This window comes from Oryx dammah, unplaced genomic scaffold (assembly GCF_014754425.2).
Source record: "Oryx dammah isolate SB20612 unplaced genomic scaffold, SCBI_Odam_1.1 HiC_scaffold_9, whole genome shotgun sequence".
Classification (NCBI taxonomy): Eukaryota; Metazoa; Chordata; class Mammalia; order Artiodactyla; family Bovidae; genus Oryx; species Oryx dammah.
The window spans coordinates 42,288,870-42,311,304 of record NW_024070193.1 but is presented as its reverse complement, the minus strand read 5'-3'; positions in this window follow the sequence as shown (position 1 = coordinate 42,311,304).

The following is a 22,435-nucleotide window of genomic DNA, read 5'->3' as shown; positions in this document are numbered from 1 at the left end:
ATCAGAGCAGAAGGCTCGTCATCTCTAGATTCTACTAGAAAAATCCCACAGGAAGATCAGTTGGTCTGGGAGAGTCTAGACAAAAGTGCCTATCGCTTCTTCCCCAAACCCTGTGGATTGGGATATGAAGAATCTATTTCCCTAAAGACGTAGCATAGATGGCCCCTGGGGAAATGTGACTTGGATAGCCACCCCTCCCTGCCCCACCTACCAGTGCCATCCCCAACAAGGATCAGAACAATCAAACACGGATGAGAAGAGTTTGGGAGACTTCACAAGGCATTACAAGCAGCTCACCCATTCTGTGCTTATTTACTTAACCATGGGGGATGGTTAAGCTCTACCTGGAGGGAGAAATACCTATATCTGTTATTTGGAATTATTCCATAAATGAAGATTTATCCTTTCTTCCCATTTATTCATTTATTCAGTTGTTTGTATCAGTATGTAACTCGGAGATTTATCTTATACTTTGAGTTGTAATCCAATACCATGCTATGGATTTTTGGTCCCAGAGTCCCACTTTTGGCCACTGGACTCTTTCTGGTTGGTACCTGCTCTAGTTTCCTGTGGCTGTTACAACAGATCACCATGAACTTTATGGCTTAAAGCAACCCAAGCTCATTATCCTACCATTCTGGAGTCAGAAGTCCAGATCGGGGCTCACTGGGCTGGAAATCAAGGTGTTGGCTGGGCTGGGTTGCTTTGTGCAGCCTCTGGGGAGACTTCCTAGCCTTCCCTTCTGTGCTTCACAAGGTTTCTTGGCCGATGGGCCCCTTCCACTCTCAACGCCGGCAGGCGCCTCTCTGACCTCTGCCCCCACTCTGTGTCTGACCCTCCCGCCTCCTCTCGTATGTACGGGGAGTCTGTGGTTACTGGACCTACCAGGATAGCCCAGGATGGTCCCCTGGCCTCTGTGGGCTCAGGCTGTCATATCAGAGTGTCGTGGACTGGGTGGCTAAAACAGTAGACATTTATTTCCCACAGTTCTGGAGGCTGGAAATCCAGATCAAGGCCCTGCGTGTCCTTGTATGTCAGGGACAGAGAATGTGAGCTTTCTCCTGGCATCTCAAAATCGGTGCCAATCTTAACATGTTAGGGCCCCACCCTCTGACCTTCTTAATTACCTCCTTGTAGGGCCCTTTGGGCCTCAACATGTGACTTTTGGGAGGCACCCACTTCAGTCCAGAGTATCCTCATCTTAAGATCTTTAGCTACCTTGCACCTGCAAAGTCCCTTTTGCTACATAAGGTAACATATTCATAGGTTCTGGGTGTTATAGTGTGGACATCTTTGGGGACCTCTTGTTTTGCTAGCCACCAGCTCCTACATCCCTTTAACATGCCCCCATCAAGCTTCTTAAAATTTTTCATTAATTTAAATTTGATCTCTGAGCCTTCACCGTTCATGGTGCCGGCATGTTCCACGTCATTATTGTGGTTCCTCCTCCTGGAGTCCTGGGTGGCTGCGGGGGGCGGATGTATCTAGGCAGCTCCAAAGCACTGATCCACACTGGTGACTCCAGAGCGGCCCCGTGTCCCTGCTTACCTGGTCCATTGAAGTCTTGGACTCTGCTGTCAAGCCTGTGACTGGGCCTATAGGTGGGGTCCCACTGATGTCCTGTCACCCCTGGAAACCTCTGGGAACTTTCCTTCCATCCTTCTTCCTACCCTCCAGACAGGATGCCCACCTCTCCGTTCTCCCTTGGGAATGTCTAGCCTAATCATGACGATTAATTTAGATGTTTACAAAGCATAGGAGAAGCCCCTGGCTTTGTAGAAGTGCTTGTAGATGTTTGGACATTAAAATCTTTGCTGTGTCTAGTAACTCAGGCAAGATGTAGCTGGTAAGAGATGACAGTGGAACCCAAACTCAGACATGTCAAACTCCAGAGAGAATGGTTCAACGACCCCCTGCTTCAGGATCACTTGGTAGAAAAACATTTTACCTGTTTCCACCTCAGATCTTTGTCAAGAAAAATGTTACTTTGTCAACAAAGGTCTGTCTAGTCAAGGCTATGGTGTTTCCAGTGGTCATGTACGGATGTGAGAGTTGGACTGTGAAGAAAGCTGAGCGCTGAAGAATTGATGCTTTTGAACTGTGGTGTTGGAGAAGACTCTTGAGAGTCCCTTGGACTGCAAGGAGATCCAACCAGTCTATCCTAAAGGAGATCAGTCCTGGGTGTTCATTGGTAGGACTGATGTTGAAGCTGAAACTCCAGTACTTTGGCCATCTCATGTGAAGAGCTGACTCAGTGGAAAAGACCCTGATGCTAGGAGGGATTGGGGGCAGGAGGAGAAGGGGACGACAGAGGATGAGATGGTGGGATGGCATCACTGACTCGATGGACGTGAGTCTGAATGAACTCTGGGAGTTGGTGATGGACAGGGAGGCCTGGCGTGCTGCGATTCATGGGGTCGCAAAGAGTCGGACACGACTGAGCAACCTCAGATCTGCCAGATTATTAGATTGAATCTTATGAAATGTCCATTTGTGAACTAACTTACTGAACTCATGGTTCAGTCTAAGAATCATCATAGAGGTGGAAGTTTCATAAAGCAAGTTCTCTAGGTAATTGTGATGCTCAGTGAAGCTGGAGGCCCGCTGCCCAGAAGCCAAGTCCCAGGTACTGGATGGCACATGAGGGGCGTTGACAAGCTTAAGGAAACAGAGGGATTGGGAGCAGGCCCCCGACCTTGAGTAGCCAAGGGCCATCTCTCCATCAGCTTGCTGCTTCCTGGTACACTTTAACATCTAAGAGTGAAAGCTTTGTCTTTTAAGTTATGATTTTTTATGTCTATTTAGCCTTTGGAGAAACCCAGGTCATGGGCTGCAGGCCTTTTCGTCTCCACTGTTTCCTCCATTAAGGAAAAAAAATGTTGGCATAAAGGCAAATATATTAACACCCTATAGTAAACTATTTTCTTCACCCTAAATGTTCATTTTTTTTTCTTAAAAAAAAAAATTAAAGCCTGTTCAAGGTCCCCTGAAAGTATTGCTTCTTGTGCCTCATGGGTAAGTCAGCTTTGGAGAAATGCACCCAATAGAGGGAAGGGTGACTGATCAGCCTCTGGTTACGATCTGATTTCCTGGTGGAGTGGTCCGCCAGCCTCAAATACATGGTAGAGGAACTCACGGGGTGTCCGGGGGGAGGCATGAGAAGATGCCCTGTGTCACTCAGCTGGGCCTCTGGCAGAGCTAAGCTGCCTTTATGAAGTGATTGTTTTGCTGGTTCTGAGGAATTATAAACCTTCAAAGACCTTGTTGGCAGGCCAGGTACCACTTCTCCTCAAGGCATCTTTGAAATGCAAACCTGGTGTCTCGGCAGACCCACTGCATCTCAGCTTTCATGATAAATGCTTCACACTGGCAGCCGACCCACTCGAGTTTGGTGTCGGACTTGCCGACAGATTAATCCTATTGATTGCTGGCTGTTTGTTTGCCTTCGTGGCCGTCTCTCCCTTGTTGGTTCCCATTTGCTTTCTCCAGCTGTCAGAGCACTGGCCACAGCTCTGCCTTGAAATAAACCGATGCAGATCAGATCAGCACACTGGCGGCTGAGGCAGGGCTGCAAGTCTGTCCGCTTTCATAAGGAACTACCCCAGGATAGGCATGTGGGCTGAGGCTGGGATTCCGAAGCCCTTTCCTCTCTGTTGTATTTCTGATGCCTTCAGGGAAGAGCCCTGACCTGTCATTAAACAAGAGGGTACCCTGGCTGGAGGGGCAGGAAGGGCATGTTGTAAAGTGATCCCACAGCTGCCCTGGGAGAATCTGCCGGACACGTGGCCCTGACTTGGCCACCGAAGCATGTGTGTGGCTGTGCTTTGGCGGAGTTCTCTGCTTCTCTCGGTATTCTCAGCAAGATAATAGTATTAACGGGGACCGATATTTACTGAACTCTTAAGAGGCACCAGGTATTGTTCTAAAGGCTTTGCAAGTTTTACCCTTTTAAGCTTCACAGCAGCAGCAGCAGCCAAGGGTTAGAGGGGTGAAGTGACTCAGCCAAGATCAAGAACAGGAGCCTAGCTGTTCAAGGCTAAGCCCAACTTTGAGGTTTTGCTACCTCAGAGTGGTCACTAGAAGTCACTCAGAATTAATATTTTGAGATTGTAGGTTTAATTTGGCCGAGTGGCCATTCACATTTTCCCAGGTATAGTGGAAAGTTCTGGGCTTCCCAGGTGGCTCAGTGGTAAATAATCCACCTGCCAATGCAGGAGACTCAAATTTGATCCTTGGGTCCAGAAGAACCCCTGGAGAAGGGAATGGCGACGCACTCCAGTTTTCTTGCCTGGAGAATCCCATGGACAGAGGAGCCTGGCGGGCTACATGCAGTCCATGGGGTCACAAGAGTCAGACATGACTTAGCGACTAAATAACAGCGACGACGACAGTGGAAAGTTCTAGTCACAGTGTCTGCAGTAAAATATAGTGGTGACATGCACAAATGCTGCAGCCAGCCAGCCTGCTTGCATTTAAATCCAGTTCTACTACTGAGCAGCTGTGTGACCTTGGGTCAGTAACTTGACCTCTCTGTACATTTCTTTCATCATCTGTGAAAGGTGACTAATCCTAATAATAGTGACTTCATAGGGTTATAACAAGGGTTACAGAAATTAGTGCTTGTATGTGTTTCGAGTAGTGCCTTGTACATAGAACGCATGATGTGTTTGTTAAAATGTTTCAATTATCCCTCATAAATAAACATGAAACTCCAGAAGCTGAATCTAGGAGATGTTGTTGTCTCATGTTAGCTTGGACTGGTGGATTTTTCTGGCCTTGTAACCTTGAGTGCAGAGGCTGTGATTTTAATATCAGATGGAATAATTAAGTGTTGCCAGACTGTGAAAGAACAGGGCATGAGAGGGATCTACATCCCGTGACCCTTTGCATCTCATTTGATTTAGCAATTAACAAGAACAAATTCCCAAGTAAGAGTGAAAATTAAAACATAGGGTAATGCTTTTTGTAATGAGGATTTTGTCATTTTGAAGCAGAATGAGGTATGTGAATTTTGTTCTTATAAAAAGCTGCTCCCCCTTGGTAGAAGGCCCTTGATGGGTTTATGACGATGGGTCCTTCAGGGTGATAGCCAGCTGCTTTGGGGAGGGGCTCCAGGGGCTGATGGCTGTTGGCCTGGGAAGAAGCATTAGTTCCTACCCAAGCCTGAAAAACAAAAATCAGAACTGGAGTCAAGGAAAACCTGTATTGGTGATCTTGAGAAGATTGGGTAAAGTTCTCTTAGGAGCCAGTCAGCAAGGGAAAGCTTCACCATGCCTGCAAAGGCTTTGAAAAGATACCAGGAGAAACCCGCCCCAAGAGACCCCAGGGACCACAGCCACTGGAAGCGAGACCAGTGGGGCCTTCACGTGTCCTCTGGACTACGAGAATCCCATGGGCTCCTCACATGGCCCTGGGGATGGAAAGGGGCTGCTGGAACCATAAACCAGGCTGAAAGCCTTGCTCTTTATGACACACGGCAGAAGGACAAGCCAGACTGATTTGCTCTGCAGTCCACAGAAAGTATAGATTGGTTCTGGCTCCCACTTCTTGTTGTGATGTTGGCCCATGAGTTGCATTATACCTGCCCACAGAGTACAAACTCAGCTAACAAAAGAGCAGGCCAGCACACCCGCTCAGGAACACAGGGAGGCTCCGAGGCATTTCCTGAGACCTTTTCTCCAGGTCTGAATGCGACAGAGCTTAGGGATGCAGCCCCATCTATGCTTGTTACACCTCTTGGGTGGTCCTGCCCCTTTCAAGGATGCTGCACTGGAGACAGACAGGCACTGTCTTCTGCATCCTCTCATGTTGGGACATCTGCCTGCTCTCCTGGACTGGGCCATTGCCCTCTCCTGCTCCCCTGGGCACTCTCTCCTTTGTGGACAATAAAGCTTTAAGGCTCTACCTTCTTCCTGCACCTGTAGCTCAAAAGTGTCAGGGGTGCGGAAGAGAAAACTTACCACTTATTTTATTATCATCATTGAACGCTGGTGGTCACCAGTGTTTGCTAGCCCTCCTGTGAGTGAGGGCTGTGTATTATTCCTCCTGATCTTCACTCCAGGTCTGTGAAACCGTACTGTGATGGTCATCCCATTTGCAAACAGGGAAACTGACGTTTGGAGAGGTTCAGTAGTTTGGATGGGGTCATACAGCTGGTAAGTGGTGGCCCTGAGGTCCAAACCCAAGTTGGCGACTCCAGGACCCACACACTTAACTACTGTGTAATTGTCCTCTGTGTAACGTGACAATCTAAGGTGGCTTGGTGAGCCCAACTTCCCTGAAGCGTTTGGCGATCCTCTCCATTTCAAATATCGTGTCTTCTTAATATTTCTTAAGACTGATGTGAGCTTATACCCAACAAAGATATACATGAGTGTCCTCACTGAAGGGCAGGAAGATTCCTGTAAAATAGGATGTGCCAGACTCTAGGGCGGTGGAGGAGTGTGTTCACCTTGTTGATTGATGTGAGAGACTGCAAAACTCGTCCTTAATTCATTCCTGCCCCATTCCCGTGCCTTTGCAATGTGACTTTGAGCTCCACCCATAAAGATGTGGAGTCTGTTTCTCCGCTCCTGAAGGTAGGCTACCTGTGCCAGTAGAATACTGGAAGGAAGGCTGTGCCAGCTCCAGCCTGGGACCCCAGAGGCCCCACAGGCTTCTTCTCTTTCTCACAATCCTGCCACTGCTGTGAGGACATGGCTGGGAGATGGCAGACACGTGACCTGATCTGAGATTAGCCCAGTGGATGTACCAGCCTCCCCAGAAATGGGGCTTCCCACACTCAGCCACTGACAGCTGATGCACAAGTGAACTGAGGCCAAAAGAATCTCCCAAGTTGTCAACCCGTAGAGCCATGTGCTGTATTCAGGGTCACCATTTTAAGCCACTAGGTTTTGGGTTTGCAGTTTGGTAGGCCACAAAATAAACAGGTCACACTCAGCTTCAGGTCACACTCACTCATCCCAGACCTGGGTGGTGGGGCTATGAGGTGGAGGATAGGGCCGCTGAATTAGAGCCTTTTCCCCCCTTCCTCATTTCTCCGTGAAAGTGCCTTTCTGCAGGTTTGTGTCACAGATGCTCGATGCTGTGATTCTATTTCTGATCACCTGAGCAGAAGAAATGAGCCATCAGTGACGGCGGTGATCTGGTCCCAGCCCTGACACCACCTTGCCGCATGGTTTTCAGTGACTCCTATAACCTGTCTGGGCTGCGGTTGCTCATACGTAAGAATATGAGACTGACACTCACACGCTGTAAGATTTCTCCCAACCCTAGTGCTTTGTGTCTCCGATGTATCACTAGCATGGTGTTTACCCTGTCTGCATTTGATTTGGATTGTTTATTCTGGACCTCTGGAGTGGTACAAAATGACGAGATGGATTAAAAAAAAAAATCCACATACAAAGAAACAGACCATAAACTGGCTAGTGCCACTCAAGAAAATTCCTTTACTAACAGTGAAGCAAAAAATGTCTTAGTTATAAAAGTACGGGTTTGGAAAGGAAATGCTCAAGTTTCCTGATAAAGAGTCTGTATTATTAAAGATAGAGGGTTTTATGGCTTCTTGTTGAAATTTACAAAATCACGTTGCTTTTGGCTTTTCTCCTGAAAGCAGATAAAGGTTTGGCTGGTCCAGCTTCCTGGGCGCTATAAAATGTGTTCCTTCCTCCCTTCATGCATTTATTCAGCCAGTGTTTTATATGAGTCAGACACTGTCCTCCTCCTGGGAGAGGCAACCGAACGAGATAGGCCAATCCCAATCCTCTAGGCGCTGACATGTGTATGGCAGAAGCAAATCCACAGTTAAGGGCTAGTGTCATTTAGCGATTAATGCTGTGAGAAAAACCTTAATCGTTAGAGGAGAGAGGAACCCTAGAACTGGAGAGCCACTTACTATCTTCACATGGTCCCACCTCCCCCTGCAATTTCTCATTCATTCTCAGATCCAGTCACTGGAACTGAGAGGCATCTGTGTTCACTGATGCCTATCTGACAAGTCTCCCTAAGCAGGCATAAAACCCAAGGATGCGAGACTGGGGAAGAAAATGGCTCCTGACAGCGCACCTTTGGGGGATAGGCTGAGTACGAGGCTGGGATCCGGGGAACACTGTGGCTTCCTGGAGCAATGCCACTGAATTAAGGGGCAAGACCTCCCCTGAGAGTTAAGAGCCTGGGCTCCAGTTTTATCTCAGGACTGGATTTTACATGTGATTTTGGCCATCTCATACCCTCTGTTTCTCAACCTGGGTTTTAGAGATTGTAATACTACTCCCTACCTCTCCATGTTGTTGGATGATCAGGTTCAATAACACAAACGGAAGCATTTTGTTCAAGTTATTTTCCAGATGGATTGTCTGTTCCCTGAGGGTGGGAACCATGTCTCATTCATTTTATTTCCATTGAGCTTGGCCTGTATCCAGTGCTCAATGATTGCATGAATGAATTGGCCTGGGAATAAATTAGCAAAACAATGAAACTGAGTCCTGCGGGCCTTAGTTTCTTCATTTTGCAGATCAGGGCGTCCATGTGGAGTTGTGAAGTTTGTGCACTACACAAGTGAACTTGCTGGAGATAATTGGAGGGGATTAAAACCGAGATTCTCTACCTGCCAAGTCATGAGCCTGGTTCAGAGAGGGGTGCCTTTTCTATTTTTCATAAAGGTACCATATAGACCAGCAGTGGCTCTGTTTAGAAGAATGGTATTAGACTCTCTTGCCTCGCGAAGATTCTGACTTAATCATTATGGGTTGAGGCCCCAGAAGCTGTATTCTTCAGAAAATCTCCAGATGGTTCAGATTTTTCTCCTAATTTGGGTATCATTGGATTGGTGGCCTGTTAAGGTCTTTCTCCCTCTAGTAGGAGGTGATTTTACATTAAAATTTATATTCTAGCATTTCATCGCTAAATTCTCTTTCTTAATGAGCACACGAGCTGCTGTCTTTTGTCCTTACTCACCCTTCCCACCATCTGTTTTCAGCAGAGAAGAGCAGTTGGGGTGTGTGGAGTATATTCATTCATTCTCATTCATCAATAAGGAAATTCTGCACCGAGCAAAAGGAAAAAAATTTCCAGGATTTCTTTAATCCTCCAACACTTGCGTTTTTTTCTCTTACCAGCAACAACAGGTCAAATAATAATTGTAAACATTGCAGGGATCTTGAGACAAGCCAGAGCTGCTAAGACTAAAACCTCCTGATGAAGTTTCCTAGGATCTGATTTCATCTACCTGCCTGCACTTCTCCGTCAACCCCTGCGTGAGTTAGGGTCCAAGGAGGAGAAACAAATGACACAGTTGTCTCAGCAAGGAAAGCTTTGTGCGGGGTTTCTCAGCTGTAGCAACCACTGACATTTGGGGCTGGATAATTATGAATTCGGGGGAATGTTCTTGCCCCGAGGATGTTGAGCAGCAACCCTGGCCTCTGCACACTGGTTGCCAGAAACAATCCTTCCTCTTCCCCAAGTTGTGAAACTGAAAACATGTCTAGGCAACCTCCAGTGTCCCTTGGTCTGAAAGTGGCCCCTGCTTGGTCACCACGGGTAAAGGAATCAGTTAATGACATATATCAGAGATTATCAAGAGGGAAGTAAGGAGAACCATAAAGAATACCTTTGGGCTGAGTGACAGTATGAAGGAAGGGACCCAAGGTGGGATTCAGACTGGGCTGAACTTCACCCCTGAAGCCCATTGTGTGGGGATGTTCTCTGGGCCAGAGGAGGTAAGTGCATCTACTGGATACCGGTGGGCTCTGGTTGGCAGCTGACTGCTGGGTGCCTGTGACTCACTGGAAACCCATCCTGGGGGTATGGGAATGAGTGTCACTGGCTGTCCCCCATCCCCCAAACACTGCTGGCAAGAGCTTTTGGTAGAAACCAGAAGCAGCAAATGGAAAAGTGTGGAAGTGGGAAGAGAAGCCGCTTCTTCTTGCATTGTCTCTCCAGCGCCCTCTACTGACGCAATTTAGCGTCACGTCATCTTCAAAAGAAGTATTTTGCACAGAGCCTGCAGTGAAAGATGGATTTGGAGCTGAAAGACAATAAATTAATAGTTGGCATACTCTTGTATTGTAACCTCCTCTTACTTATTTTTGTATCGTTCTATTTGGCATGGGTCTGGCACTTAGTAGATATAAAATCACTAGTAATGATTGAAAGAAGGTATGAATGCAAGCATCAGTTCAGTTTAGTTCAGTCGCTCAGTCGTGTCTGACTCTTTGCGACTTCATGAATTGCAGCACGCCAGGCCTCCCTGTCCATCACCAACTCCCAGAGTTCACACAAACTCAAGTCCATCGAGTCGGTGATGCCATCCAGCCATCTCATCCTCTGCCGTCCCCTTCTCCTCCTGCCCCCAATCCCTCCCAGCATCAGAGTCTTTTCCAATGAGTCAACTCTTCACATCAAGTGGCCAAAGTACTGGAGTTTCAGCTTCAGCATCAGTCCTTCCAATGAACACCCAGGACTGATCTCCTTTAGGCTGGACTGGTTGGATCTCCTTGCAGTCCAAGGGACTCTGAAGAGTCTTCTCCAACACCACAGTTCAAAAGCATCAATTCTTCGGTGCTCAGCTTTCTTTATAGTCCAGCTCTCACATCCATACATGAATAGCCTTGACTAGATGGACCTTTGTTGGCAAAGTAATGTCTCTGCTTTTTAATATGCTGTCTAGGTTGGTCATAACTTTCCTTCCAAGGAGTAAGCGTCTTTTAATTTCATGGCTGCAGTCACCATCTGCAGTGATTTTGGAGCCCCCCAAAATAAAGTCTGACACCGTTTCCACTGTTTCCCCATCTATAGATGCCCAAATAAATGAATGACAGAGTTTGCTTTTGCTGTTTTGGAAAATGCCATTGTTTACCACAGGTTTGAATTTTACCAACAAAATAGCCAATGACAGCTTTTATTCCATCCCATCCCACTTTCATACTAAATTTAAAATTAATTGAATTATCCTGTTAGGTCTTCCCAACTCTCATGTAACTGATCAATTTGCTAAAAATATGTTAAAGAATTGAGCAGTTCAGTGGAAAGAAATTAATTAAACTTGCTTGAATCGATCAGTTGATTAAATTCCCCAGTCAAGTGTTGATTAGGTAGCCAGGAAAACATGAGACTGGTATCTGTTTTTCAGACCAGAATATTAACCAAAGTACTGTTGACCAATGAATTAAGTCCAGCAAAATTGTTGTCCAGAGGCTAGGAATATTAATAATGTGAAAATCGGAATTAATTTGGACTTAGTTGTCAAATGGTTACTTGTGGATTGCAGCGTGGTTAAGTCAGCTGTGGCCAGGGGCTAAGTTACACTGTATCTTAACACTAGGAAGTGTGTTGAAAAGATGACTGGATTGGGATATGAGGTTTACTGTGGGCTCCCTGCTAATGTGGACAGCTCTGTCAGCCTTTCTGGGCCTCCATCTCTTCTGTGTGTGCAAAAATTACCATACATTTCCATTTGAGGATGAGTAAATATAATCTGAAATATCACTGGAAGGACTGATGCTGAAGCTGAAGCTCTAGTATTTTGGTCACCTGATACAAACAGCTGATTCATGGGAAAAGTCACTGATGGTAGGAAAGATTGAGCACAGAAAGAGAAGAGGGTGTCAGAGGATGATATGGCTGGATGGCATCACTGATGCAATGGACAAGAACTTGGGCAAACTCCAGGAGATAGGGACAGAGAGGGTCTGGCATGCTGCTGTCCATGGGGTCACAAAGAGTCGGACACGACTGGGCAAGTGAACAACAGCAAACAATCTGGGGGCAAAAGCGTTTTGAAAATTGAAAGTAGCACACAAATTTGAGGCTCTTTTAATTAGTCCACAGTTGCAAAATGGCCGCTTTGGGATTGTTTCAATTTTCTTAGGTTTCTAGAAGATTCCGAGTATATCCGGGGTGCTGAGAATGTGCTTCTGTTTCCTAATGTAAGGCCGAAGCCCGTGGAAAGGAGTTTTGCATGTAGGATGATACGTCGCAGTGGAGTACCTCTGGGCCTTTGCACAGGGAGATTCCTCTGCCTAGAATTCTTTCCTCTCCTCTTTGCCTCCGTAACTCCTACTTATCCTGCTGGCTCAACTGTCACCTTCTGACGACCTGAACTGGTCAGCCCTCCCTGTTACATGCCCTTCTGCACTTCATCTCTTCTATCCACAGCTCTACCACTATGGGTATTTCATGTTTTATTATGATGATTTGACTAATGTCTGTCTCCCCAGCTAGGCTATAAGCTCGAAGATGGCAGGGACCCCTCCTGCTCTTGCCCACAATGACATTTTTGGTAGCTATTTGATGACTGTTTATTGGGTGAACGAATGACTGTTTTATCCAGAGTTGACTAGAGCCTACTGGATTTTGATGTGCTGGTCACATTTTGAAAGAAAGGGGCAGTGCTTGGCTTTCTGGGGCTGTAGAAAGGAAACACTGATAGATCCAGGTCCCTGGGCTGGCCTCAGCAGCCAGCACAACCTCTGGCATACAGTAGGAGCTCAGTAAAAGTTTACAGAATGAGTTAACTGTGGAGCAGAAGCCTGGAACCTGAGTTTTGTCTCTGAAATTTACCGGCTCAGCAAACTCAGTGAAGATGTTTAGGCTTGCTGTGCAATACAGTATAAAAGGGCTCAGAGGCCAGCACTCCTGGATACAAATCTCCACTGAGAAGATGTCTGGCAAGACAACATCACGATGCGCATGTGCGAGGCTGCTTCTTCACGCAAATGCGGGTAATATCGATATCCTGAGATTATTTCAGGTGTTAAACCAGAGAAAGGCCTTGCCTACTATAGCCTGTATTAGTATCAGTAAATGTTTGTCCTTTCCCTTCTCTCGGCCTCCATAACATGGGGACAGCATGACCCACGCTGAGCCAATTGTGTCTCAAATAAGATCGAAAATGTCATACGCTTTGTAACTTGAGGTCCAAGATTCACTTTTTCTCCTTATTCCCATGCTGCCATCAGAAGAAAAATGTGCAGAATCAGCATTCACCACCAGGTGGCACTGTGACAATACCTTTGATTTCACTGTTTTCGCTTAACAAAACAGCACCTTCGTGTACCTTTTAAATTCAAATCCTGAGGTGAGAAAAATGGGTTGCATTTAAGAGGGAAGCATTGCCCGATAATGGAGTAATGTCTGTTGTAAATGATATTTTAATGTCCAGGGTCTTACTCTGGAGAATCAGAAAGGAAAATTTTTAAAACATTCCTTTAAATTCTTAATTTGAAAACAAGAGCCACAAGAACCAGGTTAAGTGAGGAATCAAAGCTTTTATTTGCATTATTACAACATAATTTTATCACAGTTTACAACTTTTTCCTCTTGGAGATCCATTTCATTTCCTCAATTATTCTGGTAGCATATATACTTTTTTTATTTTTTGAAGGAATGCTTAGTTTGGTTAGCGAATATTTGAGTGCCTAATGCATGCCATACACTGTTCTGGGTGCCTGAAATCATGGTCGTCAACAGAGAAGATAAAGCTCCATATCCTTAAGGCAATGGGGACACCCATTATTAACTAGTGAAAAAATAAAATGAGCCAAGGAAGGAATTTCAGCTGGGTGATGGGATGAAGGGAGACTCAGATAAGCATCTTTGGTAAATGAATTCTGTCCCAATGATCTATTACTGCAAAACCAACTCTTCCCACCCCTAATTGTTTTCATGACCTATGCATTTTGCTGACAGCTGTGTGGGTGTTAGGAGTCTGGGAGAAATTCAGCTGGGGAACTTGTTCTGATCCAGTTGGCATGACCAGCAAAGGCAGCTGAGGCTGGGGGACTCACCTTCAGGATGTTTCTTTACTGACATGTAAAGACTCACGGACACCTTGAGGCTGACGGGCCTGTCTCCTCTACGTGGCATCTCATCCTCAGAGCCCCTCTGATTGAACCAGGATGGTCTCAGATGTTTGTGCTTCTCACTTGGCTGTTGGCTTCCATGAGACGAGAGTCTTCTTAAAGCCTAGGCCTAAAAGTTACTTCTGGCATGGCATCACTTTTGCCTAAAATCTACTCATCAAAGAGGCCAGTCCTCTTTCTTCAAGGAGATAATAAATGGACATCATTTCTTTTTTTTTTTTTTAAGTTGTAAAGCTGCTATTTATTTTCTCCCACTTTTTAAATACTTATTTTTTTAATTGAGATGTATTTGACATATTAGTTTTAGGTACATGATATAATGATTTGATATATGTGTATATTGTGAAACATTCACCACAATGTTTAGTTAACATCTGTTAGCACACATAGGTAGAATTTTTTTCTTGTGATGAGAACTTTGAATACCTATTCTCTTAGCAACTTTCAAATATACAATCCAGTATTATAATTAATTATTACAGTCACCTATGTTGTACATTACCTCTCCAGGACTTGTTTATTTTATTCCTGGGAGTTTGTACCTCTCGACCCCCTTTATTCATTTCACCCACCCCCACCCTGGGTGCTGGCAATCTCCAATCTGATCTCTGTTTCTATGAGTTTTTTTTTTAATTTAGTTGATTTACAATGTTGCAACATTGTATACAGCAAAGTGATTCAGATATATATGTATGCATACATATGTACGTTTATGTGCGTATATATATCTATTGGTTCGTATTCTTTTCCATTATAGGTTATTATAATGTTGAATATAGTTCCCTGTGCTACACAGTAGGTCCTTGTTGTGTATCTGTTTTGTATATAATAGTGTGTTTCTGTTAATCCCAACTTTCTCGTTTATCCCTTTCTCCACCTTCCCCTCTCGTAACCGTGGGTTTGTTTTCCATGCCTTTGAGTCTCTTTCTGTTTTGTAAATAAGTTCATTTATACCATATTTTTAGACTCTACCTGTGACTGATATCATATTATATTTATCTTTGTCTGACTTATTTCACTTAATGTGATCATCTCTAGGTCCATTCATGTTGCTTTAAATGACGTTATTTCACTCTTTTTTTTTACGGCTGAGTAATATTTCATTGTGTATGTATGCCACGTCTTCTTCTGTCAATGGGCACTTAGGCTATTGTCTTGGACCCAAGACATTTGGTCCATGTCTTGGCTGTTGTAACTAGTGCTGCTGTGAATATTGGGGTGCATGTATCTTTTCTGTTTGAGTTCCTTTGGGTTAGTTTTAAACATTGCATATATAAATGAGTTTATACTGTATTTGTCTTTCTCTGACTTATCTTACTTAGCATAGTAGTGGACCCACCTCTTGCTGGAAGGAGTAGTAAAGAATTTGTAGCCATTTTCAGCTGAAGCAGACTCTTACAAAGTTGACAGAAATTCCCTGTAAATGGCTGGAGGTCAGATTTCCACAGCCCAACACTATACAGCTGGTTCCTCTGTAGCATGAAAATCATACCACAGCTTTGAGGAGTGTTCCTTGGGATCTACACCTGTAACTAGGGGAGTCTGCACTGAACAAGCAGAATCCACTCTGCCAGTTGCCCCCACGAGCATTGTCGTCAGTACTAGCCTCAGTGCCCAGGAGGCCTCTTAAGTCTTGATTGCAAACCTCTAGATTGAAAGCTGGGGTTGAAAACACAAAGCACGATGCCAGCTTCTGTCTAGGAATTTTCCTTTGCAGAATAGTTCTGGGATAACCTTCGAGGAGTGGGAGCAAAGGCAACACATGGTGATGGTTCAGATACTAAGAGTGCTTGGCCTTGAAATAGCCCACGACACAGCTGTAACTTTACACTGGTCAGCAGCCAGGAGAGTGCTTATTAGGTTTGTCCCCTTAAGGAAGATAACTGAGCCAGCTGGAGATAGAGTCCTCTTCTGAAGTAAATGGACTTCCCTGGTGGCTCAGATGGTAAAGCATCTGCCTGTAATGCAGGAGACCCAGGTTTGATCTTGGGTTGGGTAGATCCCCTAGAGGAGGGCAGGGCAACCCACTCCAGTATTCTTGCCTGGAGAATCCCATGGATGGAGGAGCCTGGTGGGTTATAGTCTGTGGGGTTGCAAAGAGTTGGACACAACTAGGCGACTGATACTTTCTGCAGTAAAGGCTGTGAGGTCCTACACTTCTGGACCATAATAGTCCTTGGGGAGAAGGAAAGAGACCCATAGGAACTGAGGATCTTCTCTGGTGGACAGGGTATTTGAAGGGGAGGGAGCCCTCAAGGTGAGGATAAAACAAGCTGATTCTGATAGACTCAGGCAGTCCAGAGTTTGTTCTACATTGGCGTGGCAATCAATAGAGCAAATGATTTTTGTATTGATACATGTCCCAAATCTAATGTTTGCCTAATGATGGCAGCTGGTTTCATTCAAGAAGAGTTGAACTTTAAAATGTTTGCTTAATCATGATGGCTGCTAAATCAAGATAAAACTTGAACCTGAAAAAAAAAGTCAACAGCGTTTACATTCACAATCCTCGCATGTTCCTTCTGTTGACTGTCTATTTCTCTTAGCACCCTTTGATGTGCTGAGACTCCACAGTGGTAGTATTAAATGAGCAGCTCTTTCTGTCCCTCACTAATCTGTCAGCGTGGGCAAAGTTTCCAGTTTAGGATCAGAGGGAGCAGAAATAAACCTCTCGTTAATCTGTTGTTTCATCTGGAACAGCATTTTTATTATTCATTGTTATGAGTTTTAGTGTGAAAATGGTCAGATTTACCTGAATGAAAGATTTTCTTGGCAGCCGTGACAGTGAACTGGGAAGGTGTACTTTTGGTCATATTGTAATGAAAATACAACTTGGTCATTCAAATCCCACAGTCACATGCTGTCTCTACATACAGACTGATTGTCTGGGTTTAATAAGACGGTTTTGGAGTGCTTGACTTGAATGCAAGAAAACAATTGCATTAATCACGTATCACTTGGCTCTTAAGTTTTATATAAATAAGAGAAGAATGCTTCAAATGCTGTCTTTCTGAAATCAAGTCTGAGGTTGGATTAAATGGCAACCCACTCCAGTGTTCTTGCCCAGAGAATCCCAGGGATGGGGGAGCCTGGTGGGCTGCCGTCTGTGGGGTTGCACAGAGTCAGACACGACTGAAGCGACTTAGCAGCAGCAGTATCTATCTGCCTGTGGGACCAAGTGGAGTCATAACTTCCATTTGTACTGGCTCTTGTTTCTTCTTGCACACACTTGCCTGTTCCTTAAAAGTAACCCCCAGGCATCTTGCTGGGTCTTGGCAAGGAATTTTCAGGTCAGGTCAGGTCAGTTCAGTTGCTCAGTCATGTCTGACTCTCTGCGACCCCACAGACTGCAGAATGCCAGGTCTCCCTGTGCATCACTAACTCCTAGAGTTTGCTCAAACTTATGTCCATAGAGTCAGTGATGCCATCCAACCATCTCATCCTCTGTCGTCCCCTTCTCCTGCTTTCAATCTTTCCCAGAATCAGGGTCTTTTCCAATGAGTCAGTTCTTCGCATCAGGTGGCCAAAGTATTGGAGTTTCAGCTTTAGCCTCAGTCCTTCCAATGAATATTCAGGACTGATTTCCTTTAGGATTAACTGGTTTGATCTCCTTGCAGACCAGGGGACTCTCAAGAGTCTTCTCCAACACCACAGTTTGTAAGCATCTTCGGCGTTCAGCTTTCTTTCTGATCTAACTCACATCCATACGTGACTACTGGAAAAACTATAGCTTTGACTAGATGGACCTTTGTCAGCAAAGTAATGTCTCTGCCTTTTAATACACTGTCTAGATTTGTCATAGCTTTGCTTCCAAGGAGCAAGCGTCTTTTAATTTCATGGCTGCAGTCACCATCTGCAGTGATTTTGGAGCCCAGAAAAATAAAGTGTGTCACTGTTTCCTTTGTTTCCACATCTGTTGCCATGAAGTGATGGGACCAAATGTCATGATCTTAGTGTTTTGAATGTTGAGTTTTAAGCTAGCTTTTTCACTTTCATCAAGAGGCTCTTTAGTTCTTCTTTCCCATAAGGGTGGTGTCATCTGTGTATCTGAGGTTATTGATATTTCTCCCAGCAATCTTGATTCCAGCTTATGCTTTATCCAGCCTGGCATTTCACATGATGTACTCTGCATAATAGTTAAATAAACAGGGTGACAATATACAGCCTTGATGTACTCCTTTCCCTATTTGGAACCAGTCCATTGGTCCATTTCCAGTTCTAACTGTTGCTTTTTGACCTGCATACAGATTTATCAAGAGGCAGGTAAGGTGGTCTGGTATTCCCATCTCTTGAAGAATTTTCCACAGTTTGTTGTGATCCACACAGTCAAAGGCATTGGTGTAGTTAATAAAGCAGAAGTAGATGTTTATCTGGAACTCTCTTGCTTTTTCCATGATCCAACGGATGTTGGCAATTTGATCTCTGGTTCTTCTGTCTTTTCTAAATCCAGCTTGAACATTTGGAAGTTCTCAGTTCACATACTGTTGAAGCCTTGCTTGTAGAATTTTGAGCATTACTTTGCTAGTGTGTGAGATGAGTGCAATTGTGCGGTAGTTTTAACATCCTTTGGCATTGCCTTTCTTCAGGATTGGAATGAAAACTGACCTTTTCTATTACTAACCTGTGAACAAATCCATTCAGTCACTCGTGTGCTTAGGGGCTTTTGGAACTTTCTCTCTCTTTCATCTTCTGCTCTGTTTGCTGACACGCATGCCAAAACCTCAGCCTCTGGGCACTGGTAGTGAATTGAATCTTGGAAACAGTTTTGGCGGAAGTAGGAAGCAATAGCTTTCTTGCTTTGCCATCGAAAGGGGAGACAATGGGCTCATGCCCTGGAAAACTATGTGGCCCCACCTGCAGGATTGGGGGAGGGGTTTTACAGCGGTGGTTCAAGGGCAGAGTTGCTAAGGATCAGGGTGTGTGCAGGGCCTGCACTGCTTTCAGCTGGCTTCAGGTGGTCTCCTGATGAGCTTTTGCTGTTGTTGTTCAGTTGCCAAGTTGTGTCTGACTCTTTGCGACCTCGTGGGCTGCAGCACTCCAGGCTTCTGTGTACTTCACCATCTCCTGGAGTCTGTTCAAACTCATGTCAATTGAGTCGGTGATGCCAGACAACCATCTCATCCTCTGTCATCCTCTTCTCCTCCTGCCCTCAATCTTTCCTAGCATCTGGGTCTTTTCCAATGAGTCGACTTTTCGCATCAGGTGGCCAACGTACTGGAGCTTCAGCCTCAGTCCTTCGGAGGTTATTGAACTGTGACCTTCTCTGGGATGAAGAACGCTGACGTCTTCCATTTGTTGGGGGTCTTCGTTCCGTAAAGAGGTCAAAGATACTGTTACGTGTATCCCATGAGGGGGAACCAGGACCTTGCCCCAAGGCTGCACAGCTGTTTCTTGGCTGCTTCTCCCTTGTCTTTGCATCCCCTCCCTTCCCTGACCAGCAGCTGTTCAGATCTGCCCTCTGGAACTCAAAGGAGGTTGTGGAGGCTGGCGTCTCTTCCCCACCGACAAGAAGCAGGCGACACTGAAAGTTTCCGTGTCCAGGAGCACAGGGTCCTGCTCGGTTTCAGCACATCCGTGGGGACTTGTGGTCTTTGCCAGGCTCAGCCATCCTGTCTCTGCAGCTGTTGGTTTCTTTCTGTGCAGCCAGGCCGGGTCACTTCCAGGTCTCCTAACCGGGTACTGTGCTGCTGTGAAGTGAGGGGAAAGCCACTTTCCTCTCTTTAGCACCCAGCAGGGCACCACCACGTAGCTGTCCCCAAAGAGTTCCCAGAGTGAATCCGCTCTTGCAGTTTTGGTGAGAGCTCTCCCCGCTCTGTGGTGACAAGCTAGGTCCACAGGGATGAATTTAGGACAAATCAGAGTAAGAGACAGCCTGCCTCAGTTGGGCACATCTTCCTCCGACTGCTAGACTTTGGGCCGTGTGTCCGGTGTAGCAGAAAGAGCAGAAGCTGTAAGACGGGGCAGAGCTGGAGACGTCTGTCACCTATAGCTTTGTGACCTGGGGCAAGTAACTCAGCCTTTCAGAACCTGTTTGCTCATCCTCAAAAAGGAATAGCAATGAGATGACCTACGTAGAGAACTGGTACTGTTCCTAGCACAGAGCTCCCAGAACCCTGAGGACTTTCTTAATGATAGGAATGTCCTTTGTATGCTAATGAGATGACTCTTGCTCTAGGTTTCCTAGGCAGCTGGCTTCCAGAAAATCCACCAAATGATCAGAGAGAGGGAATGTTCATCCCTGCCCTGACCTCCAGGGAGAAGGGGGGTTGAAGTCTGAGTTCACATACTAATGGCCACTGGTTTAACTAATCATGTCTGTAAATGAAACCTTGGTAAGAAAATGTGGACCAGTGAGGGTTGAGAGAGCTTCCACGTTGACACATTCAAGTGCTGGAGGGTTGCACACCCCAGCTCCATGGCACAGAACTGTCTACACTCGGGACCTTGTGTGCCTCATCACCTGTCTGTTCATTTGTATCCTTTCTAATAAACTGTAACCATTAATATAGCGCTTTCTTGAGTTGTGTGAGTCATTCTAACAAATGATTAGATCTAATGAAGTTGTAGTCAGCTGGGCAGAAGGGAGGGTATTCTGGGGACCCCATTTGCAGCTGGGGTCTGAAGTTGGGGAGCAGTCTTGTGGAACTTAGCCCTTAACCTGTAGGGTCTGTACTAACTCCGGTAGTTAGTATTGAAATTGAACTGAATTGTAGGACTCCCAGCTGGTGTCTGAGGATTGGAGCTGGAGTGATGTCAGGGAAAACCAACCAGAGCCTAGTGAAATATTTAGTTCACAGTAAGAACCTAGGAGGTGAGAGGTTATACTGTTGTGATGCTGTTCCTGTTTTATTATAAAATAGAAACAAAATGTAACTATCTAGATAGGGCTTACTACTTAAAGTGGCTCACTTAACTCGTGTGCCCCCAAATTAGATCCTTGTATTATTTCCATTTAACAGATGTACAAACTGAGGCATCCAGAGGTGCAGGTACTCCCCAAGCTCACGCAGCTCGTAAGTGGAAGGTGTAAATCCATGCAGACCATGGCCTGGGTCTGTGCTCCTTGTCTTTACAGGATGCTGTTGTCGTTGGTGTTATGACGACTGCAATTTGTTCAGGGAGGCCTGAGGAGCCAGACGAAGACTAAACATGCCTGGAGCCCATCAGAGAACCCTGACTTCCTGTTAAGATAATCAGATATATTTGTTTCCAGGGTAAGCACTAGCCTTAAAGGCAATAACAGCTTATGTAGGGCTTGAGTTATTAATAACCTTTGTTTCTTTCCCAAAGAAATTTCTATGATCCCTGGGTGAAATGGAGAAATGTGAGTGCCTGCTGTAAACTGTTGGGTGTACAATGTGTTAGGACTTAATTGACTTTTCTTGAAAAAGTTCAACCACTTGAGAGCAACTATCCCTATTGAACCTATACAACCCTGGAAACTGTACGGTCCATTCAACCCTGGGCATGCAGAGCAAATGATAAATGGGCCCTGTGCTGCCTCCTCCGGAGCTGGACTCACAGGGAAACCTGCCACTCGCTGGTGCTACCTACAGATGGAGGGAGGAAAGGCCGTGTCAGTGGCACTGCTGAGCTGTCTGTGGAAAACACACACCCATTTATCATAGCGGGCCTGGCAAGGGGCCATACCTGCACAGGTTTGTAAATAAAAGGCATTTGAAACCAAGACCTGTTGGAGCCAATAGGCATCATCAGCAAGTGAATAGATTGTTTTTGGAATCTGGTATAACCTTTATTGGGCTTTCATTTAATCCTACTGCATGAATCTCTTATACGACTTCATTCTCACAAAAACCTAAATTCCCAAGTGGCACTAGTGGTAAAGAACCTGCCTGCCAATGCAGGCAGAGACTTGGGTTCGATCCTTGGGTGGGGAAGATCCTCTGGAGGAGAGCATGGCAACCCACTCCAGTATTCTTGCCTGGAGAACCCCCATGGACAGAGGAGCCTGGAGGGCTATGGTCGGACACGACTGAAGCGACTTAGCACACACACGTTAGAATGATTAGGCATCCTAGTTTGCCTGTTGTCCTAATGCAAATATCAAAAGAGCCCTTTTTCACTTTCTAAAGTGCCCTGGTTGGACCATAAATTACATCGTCACCCAAGACATTATTTTATGGAAGAGGAAATAGAGAAGAAAAATGACTCACTCAAGTTCACCCAGCAGGTGGGTGAGGGAGCTGAATTCTAACTCAGGTCAGTCTGTCTCCAGCAGCCAACTCTTTCCTGCCAGAGTCTTCTGCTTCAGAGAAATGAGCACATCTTCCTCACAGTTAATGCCTTTAGAGGAGCTGGAACCACAACAGAGTGAGGTTTCCCATTGTTTGAAATTTACCATTTCAAAGAAAAAAATTACTCCAGAAGGTCATTGTTTGAAACACTCTTGGACCTCGTGTTTTGGAATGACCTTCTGGAGTAATTTTTTTTTCAATAACATTTAACTTATATGCACAGTACATCATGAGAAACGCTGGGCTGGAAGAAACACAGGCTGGAATCAAGATTGCTGGGAGAAATATCAATCACCTCAGATATGCAGATGACACCACCTT